This window comes from Danio rerio, chromosome 24, assembly GCF_049306965.1.
Source record: "Danio rerio strain Tuebingen ecotype United States chromosome 24, GRCz12tu, whole genome shotgun sequence".
Lineage (NCBI taxonomy): Eukaryota > Metazoa > Chordata > Actinopteri > Cypriniformes > Danionidae > Danio > Danio rerio.
This window is the reverse complement of record NC_133199.1, coordinates 18,048,284-18,063,224: the sequence shown is the minus strand read 5'-3', so window position 1 is coordinate 18,063,224 and position 14,941 is coordinate 18,048,284.

The following is a 14,941-nucleotide window of genomic DNA, read 5'->3' as shown; positions in this document are numbered from 1 at the left end:
CAAGTCCAGGGAGAAAGGTGGACCCCTAAGTAACTTACTGTTATCAGAATTCCCTAGGTAGACGGCCAGGAGGTACCCTAGGGCCCCTACAGCAAGTCCAGGTAGATAGTTGGACCCCTGGGTAGTTTGCTTGGCTGAGAGTGGCCTAGGTGGAGGGCCAAGTGGCACCCTGGGGCCTCTACTGCAAGTCCAGGGAGAGTTGTGGACCCTTGGGTAACTTGCGGGGGTCAAAGGCCCCTGGGTGGAGGGCAAGGGGCCACCCTGGGGCCTCTACTGCAAGTCTAGGGAGAGATGTGGACGCCTGGGTAGCTTGCTGGGGTCAGAAGTCCATAGGTGGTGGGCCAGGGGGCACCCTGGGGCCTATTCTGCAAGTCCAGGGAGAGAGATGGACATCTGGGTAGCTTCCTGGGGTCAGTGACCCCATAGGTGGAGGGCCAATAGGTACGCTAGGGCCTCTACTGCAAGTCCAGGGAGAGAGGTGGACCCCTGGGTAGCTTGCTGGGGTCAGAGGCAACAAGGTGGAGGGCCAGGGGTCACCCTGGGGCCTATCCTGCAAGTCCAGGGAGAAAGGTGGACCCCTGGGAGCTTTCTTTTGTCAGAGGCCCCTAGGTGGAGGGACTGGGGGCACCCTGGGGCCTCTGCTGCCACTGCAGGGAGAGAGGTGGACCCCCTGGGTAGCTTGCTGGGGTTTTAGGCCCCTAGGTTGAGGGCCAGGGGGCACCCTAGGGCCTATACTTCAAGTCAAGGGAGAGAGGTGGCCCCTGGGTAGCTTGCTGGGGTCTTAGGCACTTATGTGGAGGGCCAGGAGGCACCCTGGGGCCTATACAGTAAGTCCAGGGAGAGAGGTGGAACCCTGGGTAGCTTGCTAGGGTCAGAGGCCCCTAGGTGGAGGGCCAGGGGGATCCCTGGGGCCTCTACTGCAAGTCCAGGGAGACTTGTGGACCCCTGGGTAGCTTGCTGGGGTCTTAGGCCCCTAGGTGGAGGGCCAGTGGGCAGCCTGGGGCCTATACTTCAAGTCCAGGGAGAAAGGTGGACCCCTGGGTAGCCTGCTGGGGTCAGAGGCCCCTAGGTGGAGGGCAAGGAGGAACCCTGGGCCCTCCACTGCAAGTTCAGGGAGAGAGGTAGACGCCTGGGTAGCTTGCTAGGGTCAGAGGCAACTAGGTGGAGGGCCAAGGGCACCCTGGGGAAAATCCTGAATGTCCAGGGAGAGAGGTGGACCCCTGTGTAGCTTGCTGGGGTCTTAGGCCCCTAGGTGGAGGGCCAGGGGGCACCCTGGGGCCTATACTGCAAGTGCAGGGAGAGAGGTGGACCCCTGAGTAGTTTGTTTGGGTGAGAGTGGCCTAGGTGGAGGGCCAAGGGGCACCCAGGGGCCTCTACTGCAAGTCCAGGGAGAGTTATGGACTCTTGGGTAACTTGCGGGGGTTGGAGGCCCCCAGGGTGGATGGCAAGGGGGCACCCTCGGGCCTATACTTCAATTCCAGGGAGAAAGGTGGACCCCTCGGTAGCTTGCTGGGGTCTTAGACACTTAGGTGGAGGGCCTGGGGGCACCCTGGGGCCTATACTGCAAGTCCAGGGAGAGAGGTGGACACCTGGGGAGCTTTCTTGTGTCAGCAGCCCCTAGGTGGAGGGCCTGGGGAAACCCTGGGGCCTTTACTGCCAGTCCAGGGAGAGAGGTGGACCCCCTGGGTAGCTTGATGGGGTCTTAAGCCCTTAGGTGGAGGGCCAGGGGGCACCTTAGGGCCTATACTGCAAGTCCAAGGAGAGATGTTGACCCCTGGGTAGCTTGCTGGGGTCAGAGGCCCCTAGGTGCAGGGCAAGGGGGCACCCTGGGGCCCCTACTGCAAGTCCAGGGAGAGTTGTGGACCCCTGGGTAGCTTGCTGGGGTCTTAGGCCCCTAGGTGGAGGGCCAGTGGGCACCCTGGGGCCTATACTTCAAGTCCAGGGAGAAAGGTAGACCACTGGGTAGCTTGCTGGGGTCAGAGGCCCCTAGGTGGAGGGCAAGGGGGCACCCTGGGGCCTCTACTGCAAGTCCAGGGAGAGTTTTGGACCTCTGGGTAGCTTGTTGGGGTCTTGGGCCCCTCGGTGGAGGGCCAGTGGGCAGCCTGGGGCCTCTACTGCAAGTCCACACAGAGAGGTGGACCACTGGGTAGCTTGCTGGGGTCAGAAGCAACTAGGTGGAGGGCCAGGGGGCACCCTGGGGAAAATCCTGCAAGTCCAGGGGGAGAGGTGGACCCTTGGGGAGCTTTCTTGTGTCAGAGGCCCCTAGGTGGAGGGCCAGGGGGCACCCTGGGGCCTGTATTGCCAGTCCAGGGAGAGAGGTGGACCCCCTGGGTAGCTTGCTGTTGTCTTAGGCCCCTAGGTGGAGGGCCAAGGGGCACCCTGGGGCCTATACTGCAAGTCTATGGAGAGATGTGGACCCCTGAGTAGCTTGCTGGGGTCAGAGGCCCCTGGGTGCAGGGCAAGGGGGCACCCTTGGGCCTCTACTGCAAGCCCAGGGAAAGTTGTGGACCCTGGGTAGCTTGCTGGGGTCAGAGGCAACTGGGTGGAGGGCAAGGGGGCACCCTGGGGCCTTTACTGCAAGTTCAGGAAGAGAGGTGGACCCCTGGGTAGCTTCCTGGGGTAAGAGGCCCCTAGGTGGAGGGTAAGGGGGAACCTTGGGGCCTATACTGCAAGTCCAGGGAGAGAGGTGGACCCGTAGGTAGCTTTGTGGGGTCAGCGCCCCTAGCTGTAGGGCCAGGGGGTACCCTAGGGCCTCTACTGCAAGTCCAGGGAGAGAAGTGGACCCCTGAGTAGATTTCTGGGGTCAGAGGACCCTAAGTGGAGGGCCAGGGGGCACCCTTGGGCCTCTACTGCAAGTCAAGTCAGAGATGTGCACCCCTGGGTAGCTTGCTGGGGTCAGAGGCCCCTAGGTGGAGGCCCAGCGGTCACCCTGGGGCCTCTACTGCAAGTCCAGGGAGAGAGATGGGCCCCTGGGTAGCTTGTTGGCATCAGAGGCTCTTTGGTGGAGGGCCAGGGGGCACCCTGGGGCCTCTGCTGCAAGTCCAGGGAGAGAGGTGGACCCCTGGGTAGCCTCCTAAGGTCATATGCCCCTATGTGGTGGGCAAGGGGGCACCCTGGGGCCTCTTCTGCAAGTCCAGGGAGAGAGGTGGACCCCTGGGTAGCTAGCTGGGGTCCTAGGCCCCTAGGGGGAGGGCCAGGGGGCACCCTGGGGCCTCTACTGCAAGTCCAGGGAGAGTTGTGGACCCCTTCGTAGCCTGCTGGGGTCAGAGGCCCATAGGGGGAGGGCCAGGGGGCACCCTGGGGTCTATACTGCAAGTCCAGGAAGAGAGGTGGACCCCTGGGGAGCTTTCTAGTGTCAGCCGCCCATAGGTGGAGGGCCTGGGGGCACCCTGGGGCCTCTACTGCCAGTCCAGGGTGAGAGGTGGACCCGCTGGGTAGGTTGCTGGGTTCTTAGGCCCCTAGGTGGAGGGCCAGGGGGCACCCTGGGGCCTCTAGTGCAAGTCCAAGGAGAGAGGTGGACCCCTGGGGAGCTTTCTTGTGTCAGCCGCCCCTAGGTGGAGGGACTGGGGGCACCCTGGGGCCTCTACTGCCAGTCCAGGGAGAGAGGTGGACCCCCTGGGTAGCTAGCTGGGGTCAGAGGCCCCTAGGTGCAGGGCAAGGGGGCACCCTGGGGCCTCTACTGCAAGTCCAGGGAGAGTTGTGGACCCCTGGGTGGCTTTCTGGGGTCAGAGGCCCCTAGCTGGAGGGCCAGGGGGCACCCTGTGGCCTCTACTGCAAGTCCAGGGAAAGTTGTGGACCCCTATGTAGCTTGCTGGGGTCAGAGGCCCATGGGTGGAGGGCAAGGGGGCACGCTTGGGCCTATACTGCAAGTCCAGGGAGAGAGGTGGACCCCTGGGTAGCTTGCTGGGGAATAAAGCCCCTAGGTGGAGGGCCAGGGGGTACCCTAGGGCCTCTACTGCAAGACCAGGGAGAGAGGTGGACCCCTGGGTAGTTAGCTGGGGTCAGAGGCCCTTAGGTGGAGGGCCAGGGGGCACCCTGGGGCTTCTAGTGCAAGTCCAGGGATAGTTGTGGACCCCTTGGTAGATTCCTAGGGTCTGAGGACCCTAGGTGGAGGGCCAGGTGGCACCCTTGGGCCTCTACTGCAAGTCTAGGGAGAGTTGTGGACCCCTGGGTAGCTTGCTGGGGTCAGAGGCCACTAGGTGGAGGGCAAGCGGGCTTCCTGGGGCCTCTAGTGCAAGTCCATTGAGAGAGGTGGACCCCTGGGTAGCTGACTGGGGTCGTAGGCCCCTAGGTGGAATGCCAGGGGGCACCCTGGGGCCTCTACTGCAAGTCCAGCGAGAGTTGTGGACCCCTTGGTAGCTTGCTGGGTTCAGAGGCCCCTAGGGGGAGGGCCAGGGGGCACCCTGGGGCCCATACTGCCAGTCCAGGGAGAGAGGTGGACCCCTGGGTAGCTTCCTGGGGTAAGAGGCCCCTAAGTGGAGGGCCAGGGGGCACCCTGGGGCCTATACTGCAAGTCCAGGGAGAGGGGTGGATCCCTGGGTAGCTTGATGAGGTCTTAAGCCCATAGGTGGAGGGCAAGGGGGTACCCTAGGGCCTTTAACGCAAGTCCAGGAAGAGAGGTGGACCCCTGTGTAGCTTGCTGGGGTCGGAGGCCCTTGGGTGGAGGGCCAGGGGGCACCCTGGGGCCTCTACTGAAAGTCCAGGGAGAGTTGTGGACCCCTGGGTAGCTTGCTGGGGTCAGAAGCCCCTAGGTGGAAGGCCAGGGGGCACCCTGGGGCCTATACTGCCAGTCCAGGGAGATAATTGGACCCCTGGGTAGCTTGCTGGGGTCTTAGGCCCCTAGGTGGAGGGCCAGGGGGCACCCTGGGGCCTCTACTGCAAGTCCAGGGAGAGAGGTGGACCCCTGGGTAGCTTGCTGGGGTCCTAGGCCCCTAGGTGGAGGGCCAGGGGGCACCTTGGGGCCTCTACTACAAGTCCAGGAAGAGAGGTGGACCCCTGGGTAGCTTCCTGGGGTAAGAGGCCCCTAGGTGGAGAGCCAGGGGGTACCCTGGGGCCTATACTGCAAGTCCGGGGAGAGGGGTGGATCCCTGGGTAGCTTGAAGAGGTCTGAAGCCCATAAGTGGAGGGCAAGGGGGTACCCTAGTTCCTTTAACGCAAATCCAGGAAGAGAGGTGGACCCCTGGGTAGCTTGCTGGTGTCAGAGGCACAAAGGTGGAGGGCCAGGGGGTACCCTGGGGCCTATATTCCCAGTCCAGGGAGAGAGGTTGACCCCTGGGAAGCTTGCTGGCGTCAGAGGCTTCTTGGTGGAGTGCCAGGAGGCTTCCTGGGTTCTCTACTCCAAGTCCAGGGAGAGAGGTGGACCCCTGGGTAGCTTGCTGGGGTCAAAGACCCCTAGCTGGAGGGCCAGGGGCTACCCTAGGGCCTCTACTGCAATTCCAGGGAGAGTTGTGGTCCCTTCGGTAGATTGCTTGGGCCAGAGGCCCCTAGGTGGAGGGCCAGGGGGCACCCTTGGGCCTCTACTGCAAGTCTAGGGAGAGATGTGGACCCCTGGGTAGCTTGCTGGGGTCAGAGGCCCCTAAGTGGAGGGCCAGCGGGCACCCTGGGGCCTCTTCTGCAAGTCCAGGGAGAGAGGTGGACCCCTGGGTAGCTTGCTGGGGTAAGAAGAACCTAGGTGGAGGGTCAGGGGGTACCCTGGGGCCTATACTGCCAGTCCAGGGAGAGAGGTGGACCCCTGTGTAGCTTGCTGGGGTCTTAGGCCCCTAGGATGAGTGCCAGGGGGCACCCTGGGGCCTATACTGCAAGTGCAGGGAGAGAGGTGGACCCCTGGGTAGTTTGTTTGGCTGGGAGTGGCCTAGGTGGAGGGCCAAGGGGCACCCAGGGGCCTCTACTGCAAGTCCAGGGAGAGTTGTGGACCCTTGGGTAACTTGCGGGGGTCAGAGGCCCCTGGGTGGATGGCAAGGGGGCACCCTGGGGCCTATACTTCAAGTCCAGGGAGAGAGGTGGACCCCTGGGTAGCTTGCTGGGGTCTTAGGCACTTAGGTGGAGGGCCTAGGGGGCACCCTGGGGCCTCTACTGCCAGTCCTGGGAGAGAGGTGGACCCCCTGGGTAGCTTGCTGGGGTCTTAGGCCTTTAGGTGGAGGGCCAGGGGGCACCTTAGGGCCTATACTGCAAGTCCAAGGAGAGATGTGGACCCCTGGGTAGCTTGCTGGGGTCAGAGGCCCCTAGGTGCAGGGCAAGGGGGCACCCTGGGAACTCTACTGCAAGTCCAGGAAGAGAGGTGGACCCCTGGGTAGCTTTCTGGGGTCTTAGGCCCCTAGGTGGAGGGCCAGGGGGCACCCTGGGGCCTATACTGCAAGTCCAAGGAGAGATGTGGACCCCTGGGTAGCTTGCTGGGGTCAGAGGCCCCTAGGTGCAGGGCAAGGGGGCACCCTGGGAACTCTACTGCAAGTCCAGGGAGAGAAGTACACCCCTGGGTAGCTTGCTGGGGAATAAAGCCCCTAGGTAGAGGGCCAGGGGTACCCTGGGGCCTCTACTGCAAGTCCAGGGAGAGAGTTGGACCCCTGGGTAGCTAGCTGGGGTCAGAGACCCTTAGGTGGAGGGCCAGGGGGCACCCTGGGGCCTCTAGTGCAAGTCCAGGGATAGTTGTGGACCACTTGGTAGATTCCTATGGTCTGAGGACCCTAGGTGGAGGGCCAGGGGGCACCCTGGGGCCTATACTTCAAGTCAAGGCAGAGAGGTGGACCCCTGGGTAGCTTGCTGGGGTCTTAGGCACTTAGGTGGAGGGCCAGGGGGCACCCTGGGGCCTATACTGCAAGTCCAGGGAGAGAGGTGAAACCCTGGGTAGCTTGCTAGGATCAGAGGCCCCTAGGTGGAGGGCCAGGGGGCACCCTGGGGCCTCTACTGCAAGTCCAGGGAGAGTTGTGGACCCATGGGTAGCTTGCTGGGGTCTTAGGCCCCCAGGTGGAGGGCCAGTGGGCATCCTGGGGCCTAAACTTCATGTCCAGGGAGAAAATTGGACCCCTGGGTTGCTTTCTGGGGTCAGAGGTAACTAGGTGGAGGGCCAGGAGGCACACTGGGGCCTATCCTGCAAGTCCAGGGAGAGATGTGGACCCCTGGGTAGATTGCTTGGCTGAGAGTGGCCTAGGTGGAGGGCCAAGGGGCACCCTGGGAACTCTACTGCAAGTCCAGGGAGAGTTGTGGACCCTTGGGTAACTTGTGGGGGTCAGAGGCCCCTGGGTGAAGGGCAAGGGGGCACCCTGGGGCCTCTACTGCAAGTCCAGGGAGAGAGGTGGACCCCTGGGTAGCTTGCTGGGGTCAGAAGCCCATAGGTGGTGGGACAGGGGGCACCATTGGGCCTCTACTGCAAGTCCAGGGAGAGAGGTGGTCCCCTTGGTAGCTTGCTGGTGTCAGAAGCCCATATGTGGTGGGCCAGGGGGCACCCTGGGGCCTCTTCTGCAAGTCCAGGGAGAGAGGTGGACCCCTGGGTAGCTCGCTGGGGTCAGAAGCCCCTAGGTGGAGGGCTAGGAGGTACCCTAGGGCCCCTACTGCAAGTCCAGGGAGAGAGTTGGACCCCTGGGTAGCTTGCTGGGGTCAGAGGCAACTAGGTGGAGGGCCAGGGGGCACCCTGTGGCCTATCCTGCAAGCCCAGGGAGAGAGGTGGACCCCTGGGTAGCTTGCTGGGGTCTGAAGCCCATAGGTGGAGGGCTAGGGGGTACCCTAGGGCCTCTACTGCAAGTCCAGGGAGAGAGGTGGACCCCTGGGTAGCTTGCTGGGGTCAGAAGCCCATAGGTGGTGGGCCAGGGCGCACCCTGGTCTTTATTCTACAAGTCCAGGGAGAGAGGTTGACCCCTGAGTAGCTTCCTGGGGTCAGTGGCCTCTAGGTGGAGGGCCAGGTTGCCCCCTGCAGCCTATCCTGCAAGTCCAGGGAGAGAGGTAGACCCCTGGGTAGCTTCCTGGGGTAAGAGGCACCTAGGTGGAGAGCCAGGGGGTACCCTGGGGCCTACACTGCAAGTCCAGGGAGAGGGGTGGATTCCTGGGTAGCTTGATGAGGTCTGAAGCCCATAGGTGGAGGGCAAGGGGGTACCCTAGGGCCTTTAACGCAAGTCCAGGAAGAGAGGTGGACCCCTGGGTAGCTTGCTGGGGTCAGAAGCCCATAGGTGGTGGGACAGGGGGCACCCTGGGGCCTCTACTGCAAGTCCAGGGAGAGAGGTGGACCCCTTGGTAGCTTGCTGGTGTCAGAAGCCCATATGTGGTGGGCCAGGGGGCACCCTGGGGCCTATACTGCAAGTCCAGGGAGAGAGGTGGACCCCTGGGTAGCTTGCTGGGGTCAGAAGCCCCTTGATGAAGGCCCATGGGGCACAATGGGGCCTCTACTGCAAGTCCAGGGAGAGAGGTGGACCCCTGGGTAGCTTGCTGGGGTAAGAAGAACCTAGGTGGAGGGTCAGGGGGCACCCTGGATCCTATACTGCCAGTCCAGGGAGAGAGGTGGACCCCTGGTTAGCTTGCTGGGGTCAGAGGCCCCTAGGTGGAGGGCCAGGGGGCACCATGGGGCCTCTCCTGCAAGTCCAGGGAGAGAGGTGGACTCCTGGGTATCTTTCAGGGGTCAGAGGCCCCTAGGTGGAGGGCCAGGGGGCACCCTGGGGCCTATACTGCAAGTCCAGGGAGAGAGGTGGACCCCTGGGTAGCTTGCTGGGGTCAGAAGCCCCTTGATGAAGGCCCATGGGGCACAATGGGGCCTCTACTGCAAGTCCAGGGAGAGTTGTGGACCCCCGGGTAGCTTGCTGGGGTCTTAGGCCCCTAGGTGGAGGGCCAGCGGGCACTCTGGGGCCTATACTTCATGTCCAGGGAGAAAGTTGGACCCCTGGGTAGCTTTCTGGGGTCAGAGGCCCCTAGGTGGAGGGCCAGGAGGTACCCTAGGGCCTCTACTGCAAGTCCAGGGAGAGTTGTGGACCCCTGGGTAGCTTGCTGGGGTCAGAGGCAACTAGGTGGAGGGCCTGGGGGCACCCTGGGGCATATCCAGCAAGTCCAGGGAGAGAGGTGGACCCTTGGGTAGCTTGCTGGGGAATAAAGCCCCTAGGTGGAGGGCCAGGGGGTATCCTAGGGCCTCTACTGCAAGTCCAGGGAAAGAGGTGGACCCCTGGGTAGCTAGCTGGGGTCAGAGGCCCATAGGTGGTTGGCCAGGGGGCACCCTGGAGCCTATCCTGCAAGGCCAGGGAGAGAGGTGGACCCCTGGGTAGCTTCCAGGGGTAAGAGACCCCTAGGTGGAGGGTAAGGGGGAACCCTGGGGCCTCTACTGTAAGTGTAGGGAGAGAGGTGGACCCCTGGGTAGCTTGCTGGGGTCAAAGGCCAGTAGGTGGAGGGCCAGGAGGTACCCTAGGGCCTCTACTGCAAGTCCAGGGAGAGAGGTGGACCCCTGGGTAGCTTGCTGGGGTCAGATTCAACTAGGTGGAGGGCCAGGGGGCACCCTGGGGCATATCCTGCAAGTCCAGGGAGAGAGGTGGACCCCAAGGGAGCTTTCTTGTGTCAGCTGCCCCTAGGTGGAGGGCCTGCGGGCACCCTGGGGCCTCTACTGCCAGTCCAGGGAGAGAGGTGGACCCCTGGGTAGCTTGCTGGGGTCTTAGGCCCCTAGGTGGAGGGCCAGGGGCACATTAGGGCCTATACTGCAAGTCCATGGAGAGATGTGGACCCCTGGGTAGCTTGCTGGGGTCAGAGGCCCCTGGGTGGAGGGCAAGGGGGCACCCTGGGGCCTTTACTGCAAGTCCAGGGAGAGAGATGGACCCCTGGGTAGCTTGCTGGGGTCTTAGGCCCCTAGGTGGAGGGCCAGGGGGCACCCTGGGGCCTATACTGCAAGTCTAGGGAGAGATGTGGACCCCTATGTAGCTTGCTGGGGTCAGAGGGCCCTAGGTGTAAGGCTAGGGGGCACCTAGGGGCCTCTACTGCAAGTCCAGGGAGAGTTGTGGACCCCTGGGTAGCTTGCTGGGGTCAGAGGCCCCTAGGTGTAGGGCCAGGAGGTACCCTAGGGCCTCTACTGCATGTCCAGGGAGAGAGGTGGACCCCTGGGTAGCTTGCTGGGGTCAGAGGCCCCTAGGTGGAGGGCAAGGGGGCACCCAGGGGCCTAAACTGCAAGTCCAGGGAGAGACGTGGACCCCTGGAAAGCTTGCTGGGGCCCTAGGCCCCTAGGTGGAGGGCCAGGGGGCACCCTGGGGCCTATACTTCAAGTCAAGGGAGAGAGGTGGACCCCTCGGTAGCTTGCTGGGGTCTTAGGCACTTAGGTGGAGGGCCTGGGGGCACCCTGGGGCCTATACTGCAAGTCCAGGGAGAGAGGTGGAACCCTGGGTAGCTTGCTAGGGTCAGAGGCCCCTTGGTGAAGGGCCATGGGGCAGCCTGGGGCCTCTACTGCAAGTCTAGGGAGAGTTGTGGACCTCCGGGTAGCTTGCTGGGGTCTTAGGCCCCTAGGTGGAGGGCCAGTGGGCACCCTGGGGCCTATACTTCATGTCCAGGGAAAGATGTGGACCCCTCTGTAGCTTGCTGGGGTCAGAGGCCCCTAGGTGGAGGGTCAGGGGGCACCCTGGGGCCTCTACTGCAAGTCCAGGGAGAGTTGTGGACCCCTGGGTAGCTTGCTGGGGTCAGAGGCCCATGGGTGGAGGGCAAGGCGGCACGCTGGTGCCTATACTGCAAGTCCAGGGAGAGAGGTGGACCCTTGGGTCGCTTGCTGGGGAATAAAGCCCCTAGGTGGAGGGCCAGGGGGTATCCTTAGGGCCTCTACTGCAAGTCCAGGGAAAGAGGTGTACCCCTGGGTAGCTAGCTGGGGTCAGAGGCCCTTAGGTGGAGGGCCAGGGGGCACCCTGGGGCCTCTAGTGCAAGTCCAGGGATAGTTGTGGACCCCTTGGTAGATTCCTAGGGTCCAAGGACCCTAGGTGGAGGGCCAGGGGGCACCCTTGGGCCTCTACTGCAAGTCTAGGGAGAGTTTTGGACCCCTGGATAGCTTGCTGGCGTCAGAGGCCCCTTGTTGGAGGGCCAGCGGGCACCCTGGGGCCTCTACTGCAAGTCCAGGGAGAGAGGTGGGCCCCTGGGTAGCTTGCTGGTGTCAGAGGCCCCTAGGTGGAGGGCCAGGGGGCACCCTGGGGCCTCTACTGCAAGTCCAGGGAGAGTTGTGGACCCCTGGGTAGCTTGCTGGGGTCTTGGGCCCCATGGTGGAGGGCCAGTGGGCACCCTGAGGCCTATACTTCAAGACAAGGGAGAAAGGTGGAAGCCTGGGTAGCATTTTGGGGTCAGAGGCCCCTAGGTGGAGGTCAAGGGGGCACCCTGGGGCCTCTACTGCAAGTCCAGGGAGAGTTGTGGACCCCTGGGTAGCTTGCTGGTGTCAGAGGCCCCTAGGTGTAGGGCCAGGAGGTACCCTAGGGCCTCTACTGCATGTCCAGGGAGAGAGGTGGACCCCTGGGTAGCTTGCTGGGGTCAGAGGCCCCTAGGTGGAGGGCAAGGGGGCACCCTGGGGCCTAAACTGCTAGTCCAGGAAGAGAGGTGGACCCCTGAGTAGCTTCCTGGGGTAAGAGGCCCCTAGGTGGAGGGTAAGGGGGCACCTTAGGGCCTATACTGCAAGTCTAGGGATAGAGGTGAACCCCTGAGTAGCTTTGTGGGGTCAGCGTCCCTAGGTGGAGGGCCAGCGGGCACCCTGGGGCCTCTATTGCAAGACCAGGGAGAGAGATGGGCCCCTGGGTAGCTTGCTGGCGTCAGAGGCTCCTTGGTGGAGGGCCAGGGGGCTTTCTGGGTTCTCTACTGCAAGTCCAGGGAGAGAGGTGGACCCCTGGGTAGCTTGCTGAGGTCAGAGGCCCCTAGCTGGAGGGCCAGGGGGCACCCTGGGGACTCTACTTCAAGTCCAGGGAGAGAGGTGGACTCCTGGGTAGCTTGCTGGGGACTAAAGCCCCTAGGTGGAGGGCCAGGGGCTACCATAGGGCCTCTACTGCAATTCCAGGGAAAGTTGTGGACCCCTTGGTAGATTGCTGTTGTCAGAGGACCCTAGGTGGAGGGCCAGCGGGCACCCTGGGGCCTCTTCTGCAAGTCCAGGGAGAGAGGTGGACCCCAGGGTAGCTTGCTGGGGTAAGAAGAACCCAGGTGGAGGGTCAGGGGGCACCCTGGGGCCTATACTGCCAGTCCAGGGAGAGAGGTGGACATCTTGGTAGCTTACTGGGGTCTTAGGCCCCTAGGTGGAGTTCCAGGGGGCACCCTGGGGCCTATACTGCAATTGCAGGGAGAGAGGTGGACCCCTGGGTAGTTTGCTTGGCTGAGTTTGGCCTAGGTGGAGGGCCAAGGGGCACCCTGGGGCCTCTACTGCAAGTCCAGGGAGAGTTGTGGACCCTTGGTTTACTTGCGGGGGTCAGAGGCCCCTGGGTGGAAGGCAAGGGGGCACCCTGGGGCCTCTACTGCAAGTCCAGGGAGAGAGGTGGACCCCTGGGTAGCTTGCTGGGGTCAGAAGCCCATAGGTGGTGGGCCAGGGGGCACCCTGGGGCTTATTCTGCAAGTTCAGGGAGAGAGATGGAGCCCTGGGTAGTTTCCTGGGGTAAGAGGCCCTTAGGTGGAGGGCCAGGGGGCACCCTTGGGCCTCTACTGCAAGTCTAGGGAGAGATGTGGACCCCTGGGTAGCTTGCTGGGGTCAGAGGCCCCTAAGTGGAGGGCCAGCGGGCACCCTGGTGCCTCTTCTGCAAGTCCAGGGAGAGAGGTGGACCCCTGGGTAGCTTGCTGGGGTAAGAAGAACCTAGGTGGAGGGTCAGGGGGAACCCTGGGGCCTATACTGCCAATCCAGGGAGAGAGGTGGACCCCTGGGTAGCTTGATGGGGTATTAGGCCCCTAGGTGGAGTGCCAGGGGGCACCCTGGGGCCTAAACTGCAAGTGCAGGGAGAGAGGTGGACCCCTGGGTAGCTTGCTGAGGTCTGAAGCCCGTAGGTGGAGGGCCAGGGGGTACCCTAGGGCCTCTACTGCAAGTCCAGGGGGAGAGGTGGACCCTTGGGTAGCTTGCTGGGATCAGAGGCCCCTAGGTAGAGAGCCAGGAGGTACCCTAGGGCCCCTAATGCAAGTCCAGGTAGAGAATTGTACCCCTGGGTAGCTTGCTGGGCTCAGAGGCAGCTATTTGGAGGGCCAGGGGGCACCCTGGGGCCTATCCTGCAAGTACAGGGAGAGAGGTGGATTCCTGGGTAGCTTGCTGGGGTCAGAGGCCCCTAGAAGGAGGGCCAAGGGGTTTCCTGGGGCCTCTACTGCAAGTCCAGGGAGGGTTTTGGAACCCTTGGTAGATTTCTGGGGTCAGAGGCCCAAAGGTGGAGGGCCAGGGGGCACCCTGGGGCCTATATTACCAGTCCAGGGAGAGAGGTTGACCCCTGGGTAGCTTGCTGGCGTCAAAGGCCCCTAGGTGGAGGTCCAAGGGGCACCCTGGGGCCTATCCTGCAAGTCCAGGGAGAGAGGTGGAAACTTGGGTAGTTTGCTTGGCTGAGAGTGGCCTAGGTGAAGGGCCAAGGGACATCCTGGGGCCTCTACTGCAAGTCCAGGGAGAGTTGTGGACCCTTGGGTAACTAGCGGGGGTCAGAGGCCCCTGGGTGGAGGGCAAGGGGGCACCCTGGGGCCTCTACTGCAAGTCCAGGGAGAGAGGTGGAACCCTGGGTAGCTTCCTGGGGTCAGTGGCCCCTAGGTGGAGGGCAAGGTTGCCTCCTGGAGCCTATCCTGCAAGTCCAGGGAGAGAAGTGGACCCCTGGGTAGCTTCCTGGGGTAAGAGGCCCTAGGTGGAGGGTAAGGGGGCACCATGGGGCCTATACTGCAAGTCCAGGGAGAGAGGTGGACCCCTGGGTAGCTTGCTAGGGTCAGAGGCCCATAGGTGGTGGGTCAGGGGGAACCCTGGGGCCTCTACTGAAAGTCTAGGGAGAGAGGTGGACCCCTGGGTAGATTGCTGGGGTCAGAGGCCAGTAGGTGGAGGGCCAGGGGGCACCCTGGGGCCTCTACTGCAAGTCCAGGGAGAGATTTGAACCCCTGGGTAGCTTGCTGGGGCAGATGTCCCCTAGGTGGAGGGCCAGGGGGCACCCTGGGGCCTATACTTCAAGTCAAGGGAGAGAGGTGGACCCCTGGGTAGCTTGCTGGGGTCTTAGGAACTTAGGTGGAGGGCCAGGGGGAACCCTGGGGCCTATACTGCAAGTCCAGGGAGAGGTGGAACCCTGGGTAGCTTGCTAGGGTCAGAGGCCCCTATGTGGAGGGCCAGGGGAATCCCTGGGACCTCTACTGCAAGTCCAGGGAGAGTTGTGGACCCCTGGGTTGCTTGCTGGGGTTAGAGGCCCCTATGTGGAGGGCCAGGGGGCACCCTAGGGCCTATACTGCAACTCCATGGAGAGATGTGAACCCCTGGAAAGATTGCTGGGTCCAGAGGCCCATGGGTGGAGGGCAAGGGGGCATGCTGGGGCCTATACTGCAAGTCCAGGGAGAGAGGTGGACCCCTGGGTCGCTTGCTGGGGAATAAAGCCCCTAGGTGGAGGGCAAAAGGGCACCCTGGGGCCTCTACTGCAAGTCCAGGGAGAGATGTGAACCCCTGGGTAGCTTGCTGGGGTCAGAAGCCCATAGGTGGTGGGCCAGGGGGCACCCTGGGGCCTATTCTGCAAGGCAAGGGAGAGAGGTGGACCCTTGGGTAGCTTCCAGGGATAAGAGGCCCCTAGGTGGAGGGTAAGGGGGAACCCTGGGGCCTCTACTGCAAGTCTAGGGAGAGAGGTGGACCCCTGGGTAGCTTGCTGGGGTCAGAGGCCAGTAGGTGGAGGGCCAGGAGGTACCCTAGGGCCTCTACTGCAAGTCCAGGGAGAGAGGTGGACCCCTGGGTAGCTTGCTGGGGTCAGATTCAACTAGGTGGAGGGCCAGGGGGCACCCTGGGGCATATCCTGCAAGTCCAAGGAGAGAAGTGGACCCCTATGTAGCTTGC